Here is a 10,008-nt window from a genome sequence, read left to right as displayed (position 1 = left end):
TGAGACACTTGTATCCGACCACCCATACTTTGCTTGCAGATTCAAGATTGAGAGACAAGCCCATAGTTTAGACATCATAGCATTGTCGTACAACTGTGTTGGTTGCAACTCTCACATATTAACCTGAGTCGGACATCACATGTACATGTGATGTAGTGCCCCTAAAAATAGAATCCATCATGTCCACCATACCCTCGTCTCATCATCTAGCACATCTGAGAGACTATAATCCTGCTCAAAGTGTGAAGGTATATCCACACCCTCGCCACCCTCCTCATCTTCACATCTGAGAGACTATAGTCCTGCTGAAAGTGTGAAGTTATATGCACACCCTCGCCACCCTCCTCATCCTGTCTCAAGGTTTCGTGTAAATATAAGATCTTCTCTCAACGTTCTGTGTCGTGTGTGCATGCAATATTTGTTGAGATATCGAGCTCCACTCGTGATATGCCAGGGTGACCGTTGTGCATTTATGTCACTGACTTGTTAGCTACAGATGTGGTTGGTACACTGCCCATGAATAATAGCTAGATGACAGCTATCCTTATGTACTCTAGTTCGTGGCTCAGTTAGTATGCCACTTTAGTTAGCTGAGTTTGGTTTGAGACCCACATATAGGATTCTTCTATTTCTTTGTACTAGAGTTCTTTTGGCTTACACAACTAAGAAGAGGAAAACTGCTTTTCAGCCTCCACCTCCATTGTGTATGCGAGAAAGCCGCAAGTGAGACTTTTCATCCGTCAAAAAGTCTCCATCAATGGAAATTTTTCTCGTCATCAAAATCAGGATTCCAAAATCCAAATGGATTCTGGAATCCCAAACGTCGATGGACTGATATTTCCGTCGATGGAAACTTCACTCCCTCGACAGGAATCTCAGTCCGTCAATGGAAACTCTTAATCTGTTGATGAAATTTGGGATCATATCAGAATCCACTTGAATTCTAGAATCTCGATTTTGATCACATAAAAAATTCCCATCGATGAAAATTTTCTGGCGGTGGATGCAAATGAAATTTTTGTGTCGGTGAAATTTTTGGATGAATTTTTTCCCAGCAGTAGGAAATTTTGGCACAGGAATTTTCATTGGATTAAAGTGAGATTTTAGACATTTTGGAACACTTTATTTTTCCCCTTTTTTTGGATGAATATGTCACTCCCTCAATGGAAATTTCAATCCGTCACCCAATTTCAGATTCCAGAATCCAAGTCAACATCACAATGGCTTGGATTGAAATAAAGTAAATTGATAAACTTAAGATCGTCTCATTGTTTAGATCAAAATTTTACTATTTGATCCAAATAACATTAGGGGAGAATTGGGCTCTCCAAAGGGCCCCCAATTAGTGTTTCCTAATTTCAAGGTATTAGTGAGGTATTTGAGGTGTACCAATGGGAGTGCTCCTTTTTGTGGGGCAATGCCATGTTGAGGTGGAGGGTGGGCAGACTTGCAAATAGCCCCTATTGGCTGCTCCTCTTACACCGAGGACCACTTAAACCATCCCGCCCCCCCCCCCAATCCATGCTTGACCCTTCTCCCATATGCACCTCCCCCAAACAAACGTACAAGTCATTCAAGAGGCAGTGGGCCCTTCTGGGAAAAATTTTCCCCCTCTCAACTTGTTACAGACTTGCCCCCTCCATTTCTCTGGTCCAGCTCCATTCTTCCTCCATTTTTCAAACCTGAGAACTCATTTGGCATCTTCTCTGCCCCCTCCTGCTTTGGTCCACTGTCTTTCTCCCTCTCCAACACCTCTTGTAGCAACTGCTCATTCTCTCTCCATTCCTAGCTACAGCACCTCCTACAACAGCAGCTGCTCATCCCCCTCTACTCTTTCTCCCTCCATTCCTAGTAACTACAGTACCTCCTGTAGTGGCTGCCCATCCCCCTCTAGTCTTTCTCCCTCCATTCCTAGCTACAACACCTCCTAGAGTAGCTACTCATCCCCCTTTGCTCTTTCTCCCTCCATTCCTAGCTACAGCACCTCTTGGAGCTTCTCTCAAGCTTCAGTTGCACCCTCTATACCTTCTCCGTCTCTCTCCCTCTATTGGTGCTGCTCTTTCCCTCCAAGCTGCACTTTCTAGTCCACTATTGCTGTTGTGGCCTCTATACAAGCATGGTGAGGAGACCATACATGTACTCTGTGTCCCAGAGGAGCAAAAATGCACTGGGTGAATGGGTGCCTTGCACCTACAGCTTGAATGATTGGATAGTCATGAGAGGATCTCCCAAGGATCCACATAAGCTTCCCAAGAGCAAAAGATGTGATCTTTTGCATGAATGGAAGGACGGCATCATGAAGTTCAAGCTTGGGAAGAAAGGATTGCTTGCAAAGGTGCAACACATCTACATGGGGAAGGACATGCACCTTCCTCCGTCCAGCAATCAATCGACAATACCATCACATTGTAAGTCTACATTTTGTGTAAGATTTTGAAGTGTAATGAGTCAGCTTGAAATTGTATTTTGAAATAGAACCCGTGTAATGAGTCAGTTGCAAATTGTATTTTGAAATAGCACTTATGCATAGTAGATGTATTTCCTTCAGACTTTGAGGAGTGGGAACCAGTCGAGTGCTTCTTAGGTAAGTTTACTGCCATTCATGAGGATTTAGGAAGGCAAATTTATGGTGGAGAGAAGTCCTCTGCTTTGAAACAAAGAAATATCTATTGGTATAATGCCAAGTACATTACTCCAAGGATGGCATCAGGCTATGGCCATCTTCAATGCATTGCAACACCACAACTTGAAGACATGGATTGCAGTATGGTGGACACAAGAACAATGCAATCATACAAGAAAAAGATTGCAAAGGATGTGGGCATGGCCATGAAGTTTACATTTGGCTCTAAATGGGTAAGGTTGTCTTGGTTTATGCCTCTGCACATTTTTGCTTCTTGTTTTCATAATATCCAGATGCACAGAACAAAAACCATGTGGTCATGCAAGTGCCTACATGAGAATGCCCTTGAGGAATTGCTTGGGGTGAATTGGGGAAGTCAGGTGAACAAAAGGGTGATCTGTTTCAATGCCATGTATGTAAGGACAATGTGGTTGTCAAGTACCACATCTCACGCCAAATGTTATATTTTGCTTTCCAATATAGGCGCTAGAACAAAACAGGTGGCAATTGGCTCCCCCTTGACTCCAACGACAATGATAATATAGGGGTAAGTTTATGTATTGGTTCTCATTTAGGAGATGTCAAGAATGTGACTGTCACGTCATAGTGGACTCTCAAGGATATGCGGGAACACCTATTGGTCATGGTGTTGAGATATCGAGCTCCACTCGCGATATGCCAGGGTGACCGTTGTGTATTTATGTCATCGACTTGTTAGCTGGAGATGCGGTTGGTACACCGCCCACGAATAATAGCTGGATGACAGCTATCCTTATCTACTCTAGTTTGTGGCTCAGTTAGTATGCCACCTTAGTTAGTTGAGTTTGGTTTGAGACCCACATATAGGGTTCTTCTATTTTCTTTGTACTAGAGTTCTTTTCGCTTTCACAACTAAGAAGAGGAAAACTGTTTTCAGCCTCCACCTTTGTGTGTGTTCCCCCATTGTGCATGTGAGAAAGCCGCAAGTGAGACTCCTTCCCTCTCTCCCACTATCTTCACATGGTATCAGAGCCTTGTTCGTGTTAAGGAGCTCAAGAAAGCAAGCCAAGTTCGTGGTGTCTTGGTAAGAGGAGTAGTGTTGCTTTCCTATTTCGAGTTTGGGAGCAAATCTCTGCAGGTAGCACAGCCAGAAGTGCAAGAGTGCACTGTCTTAGATTGAGACGCCCTTCGTGGTGTGGCGAGAGTGTAGTATATGCTACGGGATGGGCAAAGCCCTTAGTGACTTTATTTTTCTGATTCAAGGCCATTTCAGGGCCCATTTTGAAGGCGGAAGTTCTTCGCAGGCACTCAGAAAAAGGCCCTGTTTTTTGCTGTGCGACCACTGTGCGCGGCTAGTCGGTGAAAAGTTGCCGCAGAAATTGCATCGTATGCCTGTGTGCAGAGATATTGGGAGTTGCAAAAATCATGCTTGTTGCCTGTTGATGCAAAATCATCCCTAGGAAGTGACTGTGTGGTGGAATACCACTTTCGTCAGTTTTGCAGATCTGCCCGTGTGAGGCAAAAGTTGTGTTTTTTGCAATGATAGAATATTTTGCGGTGTTCTGAAATGGCATCTGATTCTCTTTCTCAGATTGTCACTGAAAAGCTTGACAAGAACAACTTCCAGGCATGGAAGTTTAGAATGACGAATTTTCTTATGGGAAAAGGCTATTGGGAGTTCATTACAGGAAATGAAGAAGAACCTGTTCTTCCTAATGTTCCCAATCAACAGGAAATGCAGGCATTTAAAGGATGGAATGAGAGAGCCAGAAAAGTTATGTACTGGCTGTCTATCAGTATTTTAGATTCAATGATTGTGCATATTCAGGATGCAAGTACGCCAAAGGTGGCATGGGATACTTTGGGTAAAATGTACAGCACAAATACACAGGCCAGGAAAATGCAGCTCAAGCAGGAGCTGCACAATGTGCAGAGAGAAAATATAAGCATCAATGACTACCACATGAAGGTGAAGAAAATTGCGGATGCACTTGCTTCCATTGGGTCGCCAGTGGATGATGACGATTTAGTTTCTGTGACCTTGAATGGTCTAGGAAAGGATTATGCATAGTTCCGGACATCCATTACCGTCTGTGAAAAATTGTGCATCTTCTTCAGGAGGAACTTCAAAAGAAACTGTCTTCTACTCAAATGCTGGAAGGGGTAGAGGTAGAGGTAGAGGAGGCCGATCTAGAGGCCATGGTAGAAATCAGAATATGCAGCAAACTCAAGAAAACTAGTCCTATGCAGGAGGACGTGGTAACTCTAGAGGCAGGAAGAGCCAAATAGGTCGTGGTGGATGGTAGAGAGGCCAAAATGCAAACAGCAATGTTGAATGCTACTATTGTGGTAAAATGGGGCATATGGCTAAAGACTGCTACAAAAAGCAGGATGACATTATGAATGGAAAATTGCAGCAAGGCAATTATCCATCTTCTAGTAGATAGGGTGATGACAGAAATGAGCATCTATTTACGGTACAGCATATGACCAATTCTGTGACAAGTGCAGAAGAACGAAATGATGTGTGGTATGTTGACTCAGGTGTGTCAAACCACATGACAGGTCATGCAGAAAGGATGCAAGATGCAAGGAAAATGGAAAAGCCAGGATTTGTGGAGACAGGTGATGATACTGCACATCCTATTGTGCAGATTGATAAAATTCCTTTGTCTATGCAGGATGGGAAAAAGAAATACCTGTCCGATGTATTTCATGTCCCGAACATCACCAAGAACCTAGTTTCTGTTGGTCAAATGGTTGAGCAGGGCTTGCAGGTTAGATTTAATCCTCATGGATGCTTTGTTGAGGATATGAAAAATAACGGTCGCTTGATAGCAAAAGGAAAGAAGAAGGGCAGGATGTATACGTTGGATGCGGACATGCCTAAATTGAGTGCAGCAAGGTTTGCACATGGGACCGGTTGAGTTGCAGATATTGATATCTAGCACAAACGCATTGGTCATGTTAATATACAGCGACTTAAATCAATGCAAGCCCAAAATATTGTTGCAGGATTGCCTAAATTCAAGGTTGCAGAAATGCACAAGGTTTGTGAAGCCTGTCAATTTGGGAAACAGGCAAGGAAACCTTTTCCTAGGCATGTTCAAGAAAGTAAAAAGCCATTGGAATTAATCCACTCTGATGTGTGGACTACTAAAGCTGCATCTATTGGAGGCTGTCACTATTTTGTCACATTTAGTGATGACTTCAGCAGAAAACTTTGGGTGTATTTTATGAAAAAGAAAAGTGAAGTGTTTGGGCACTTCAAAGCTTTCAATGCTATGGTTGAAAAAGGAACAGGCCTGCAAATAAAATGCCTAAGGTCAGATGGAGGGGGAGAGTACCTCTCAAATGAGTTTGCAAGGTTCTTGCAGGAGCATGGCATAAAGCAGCAATATTCATGTAGTCATACCCCACAGCAAAATGGAATTGCAGAAAGGAAAAACAGGCATATTGGAGAGGTATCTCGGGCCATGCTAAATGAAAAAGATCTACCAGATTATTATTGGGCTAAAGCAGTTGCTACAGCAGTTTATATAATGAACGGGACTCCCACTGCAGCAATACATGGCATGACGCCAGAGGAGATGTATACTGGTAGGAAACCAGACATTTCTCATTTGAAAATTTTTGGTTGCATTGCCTATGTCCATGTGCCAGATGAGTTGAGGTCCAAGTTGGATCCAAAAGCTGAGAAGTGCATCTTTATTGGTTATTCTCTGTAGTAGAAAGGGTATAGATGCTATAACCCTTCTACACGAAAGTTCACAGTGAGCAGAGATGTTGTTTTTGAGGAGATGAGCAGCTGGTATAAACCAGTAAATGTAATGATTGATGTAGATGCACAAAATGGTAATGCTGCATAGAATTCACAGCAGCAATCACAAAATATTAGTGGACCTGGAGTGTCCTCTAGCAGTGGTTCACATACTTCACCATGGATAGGCAGATTGAGATCAGGAGAATCTCCTCAAAGCAATGCAGAGAGTGGTATGCAGGTATCATGAAAAGGAAAAGAGAAGGTAGATCAGCCCATGTTTGATGTGAATGCAGGTCACTCTTGTGTGGATGGTGAATCCAGTGGCTTAGAACAGAGCATTGATGATGAGTTGGGTATTCCTTCTGTTGTTACACCTGGAGTAAGGAAGACCAGGGATGTTTTGAGAGCACCTGGAAGTGAGCTTATTTTGCACAGGTCTACCAGGGTTAGGTATTCTATGGATAGGCTGAAATATGATGGATTTACAGCCATTCACTATGCCTATATGGTCAAGGTGATACAGGAACCAGAACCCACTTCTTTTGAGCAAGCCATGGGAAATGAAAAATGGGAGAAAGCCATGGATGAAGAAATGGATGCCTTGGATGCAAATGCTACATGGTAATTGGTGCCTTTGCCTAAAGACAAGAATGCAATTGGCTGTAAGTGGGTTTATAAGATCAAGCACAATGCAGATGGTTCTGTGAATAGATACAAGGCAAGATTAGTTGTCAAGGGGTATGCACAGACATATGGCATTGATTATGAAGAAACTTTCAGCCCGGTTGCAAGGATGGCAACCGTAAGAGCAGCCATTGCTATGGCCGCATCAAAGGGATGGTCTTTACATCAGATGGATGTAAAGAATGCCTTCTTGCATGGTGATTTGCAAGAAGAGGTCTTTATGGAGCAGCGAGCAGGTTATGTTCATGCTATTCATCCTGAGTTTGTTTGCAGGTGGAAGAAAGCCTTGTATGGCTTGAAGCAAGCACCTAGAGCATGGTCTGACAAGATAGGACAGTATCTTGTCACTATTGGTTTTCAGATTTCCAAGGCAGATTTCTCACTCTATGTGAGAAAAACAGAGAAAGGGATTATGCTGCTTGTCATTTATGTTGATGATTTGATCATCACAGGTGATAGTGATGAAGATATCCTTCATGTGAAAATGCTATTGAGGCAGAAGTTTGAGATGAAGGATTTGGGAGAGCTGCGTTATTTCTTGGGCATTGAGGTGATTAGATCACCAAGTGGGATACAGCTCTTGCAGAGGCAGTATGGATTGGACATGCTGTCCAAATATGGGATGACAGGCTGTAAGCCTATTTCAGTTCCTTTGGAGTAGAATGTGAAGCTGAGCACAGATGCAGGTGAGCTTTTGGAAGACCCTACTATGTACAGACGCATAGTAGGAAGTTTGATTTACATGACTATTACCAGGCCAGATTTAAGCTATGCTGTTGGATTGGTAAGTCAGTTTATGCAAGCTCCAAGGAAACCGCATTTGGATGCGGCTAGACGCATACTCAGGTATGTGAAGTCCACATTGCAGTATGGACTATTTTATGAGGCTAGGGTTCAGATACAGTTGCATGGATACACTGATGCTGATTGGGCTGGTAGTATTTCTAACAGACGATCTACCAGTGGATATGTGTTCTCTTTTGGGAGTGCTGCAGTCACTTGGAGCAGCAAGAAACAGCCTACAGTTGCCTTGTCGAGCACAGAGGTTGAGTACAGGGGTGCAGCAATGGCTGCATGTGAGGTAGCTTGGTTGCATAAGCTACTTTATGATATGCATCAGTCTACAGATGGGCCGGTTGTCATTTACTGTGACAACATGAGCAGTATACATTTGGCAAAGAACTGAGTCTTTCATGCTAGAACAAAGCACAGAGGTGCATTATCACTATGTGCGGGAGAAGGTTTTACTAGGTCTTATTGATCTAGTTTATGTCAGCACAGAGGATCAGGTAGCTGACATATTCACGAAAGCATTGGGCGCAGAGAAGCTGCGCAAGTTCAGAGACCTGCTTGGTGTGCAGGAATTGGGATTGAGCTCGAGGGGGAGTGTTGAGATATCGAGCTCCACTCGCGATATGCCAGGGTGACCGTTGTGTATTTATGTCACCGACTTGTTAGCTGGAGATGCGGTTGGTACACTGCCCACGAATAATAGCTGGATGATAGCTATCCTTATCTACTCTAGTTTGTGGCTCAGTTAGTATGCCACCTTAGTTAGTTGAGTTTGGTTTGAGACCCACATATAGGGTTCTTCTATTTTCTTTGTACTAGAGTTCTTTTGGCTTTCACAACTAAGAAGAGAAAAACTGTTTTCAGCCTCCACCTTTGTATGTATTCCCCCATTGTGCATGTGAGGAAGCTACAAGTGAGACTCCTTCCCTCTCTCCCACTATCTTCACACATGGAGGATGGCATGTCTGAGTCCTTTCACTTTACCTTAAATGAGTAGCCTGACCCATCTGCGACGGGTAAGAGACCTGCTCCACTGGGTTTGAAGGTGGTGAAATATCTCTAGTTTCAAGAAATAAAATTTCAACCCAAGGAGCAGCTTGGCTTAGCTCACTCAATCTTGGTTATGGGACAATAAAAGTGAAGTATAGATGGTCAACCTCGAATTGAAATAGATGGGCTTTCCATTTTTGTATAACATTTGCATTTCAATCAATGGGAAATTTTTATGATATGAATTTCGAATGTACCGCCTAGGCCATGAGACCCATTCTCTCTCTCTCTCTCTCTCTCTCTCTCTCTCTCTATCTCTCTCTCTCTCACACACACATTCACTTTTTTTTTTGGGTAAAATATTTACACATACACACACACTTACACATGTGCATGGGTGCACACACTTTTTTTGGGTGAAAGCGCACATGCACACACACACACACACACACACACACACGTAGGGAGAGAGAGAGAGAGAGAGAGAGAGAGAGAGAGAGAGAGAGGGTTAAAATATTCCTACCTACAGTACCTCCTGTAGTGGCTACTCATCCCTCTAGTCTTTCTCCCTCCATTCCTAGCTACAACACCTCTTGTAGCAGCTACTCATCCCCCTCTACTCTTTCTCCCTCCATTCCTAGCTACAACACCTCTTGGAGCTTCTCTCAAGCTTCAATTACACCTTCTATACATTCTCCCTCTCTCTCCCTCTATTGGAGCTGCTCTCTCCCTCCAAGCTGCACTTTCTAGTCCACTATTGCTGTTGTGACCTCTATACAAGCATGGTGAGGAGACCATACATGTACTCTGTGTCCCACAGGAGCAAAAATGCACTGGGTGAACGGGTGCCTTGCGCCTACAGCTTGAATGATTGGAGAGTCATGAGAGGATCTACCAAGGGACCACATAAGCTTCCCAAGAGCAAAAGAGGTGATCTTTTTCATGAATGGAAGGGCCGCATCATGAAGTTCAAGCTTGGGAAGAAAGGATTGCTTGCAAAGGTGCAACACATCTACATGGAGAAGGACATGCGTCTTGCTCCGTCGAGCAATCAATCGACAATACCATTGCATTGTAAGTCTGCATTTTGTGTAAGATTTTGAAGTGTAATGAGTCAGCTTGAAATTGTATTTTGAAATAGAGCCAGTGTAATGAGTCAGTTGGAAATTGTATTTTG

This window comes from Dipteris shenzhenensis, chromosome 25 (assembly GCF_047967505.1).
Source record: "Dipteris shenzhenensis isolate YYH24624 ecotype China chromosome 25, Dip_SZ_1.0, whole genome shotgun sequence".
Taxonomy (NCBI): Eukaryota; Viridiplantae; Streptophyta; class Polypodiopsida; order Gleicheniales; family Dipteridaceae; genus Dipteris; species Dipteris shenzhenensis.
This window is presented reverse-complemented; position numbering follows the sequence as displayed.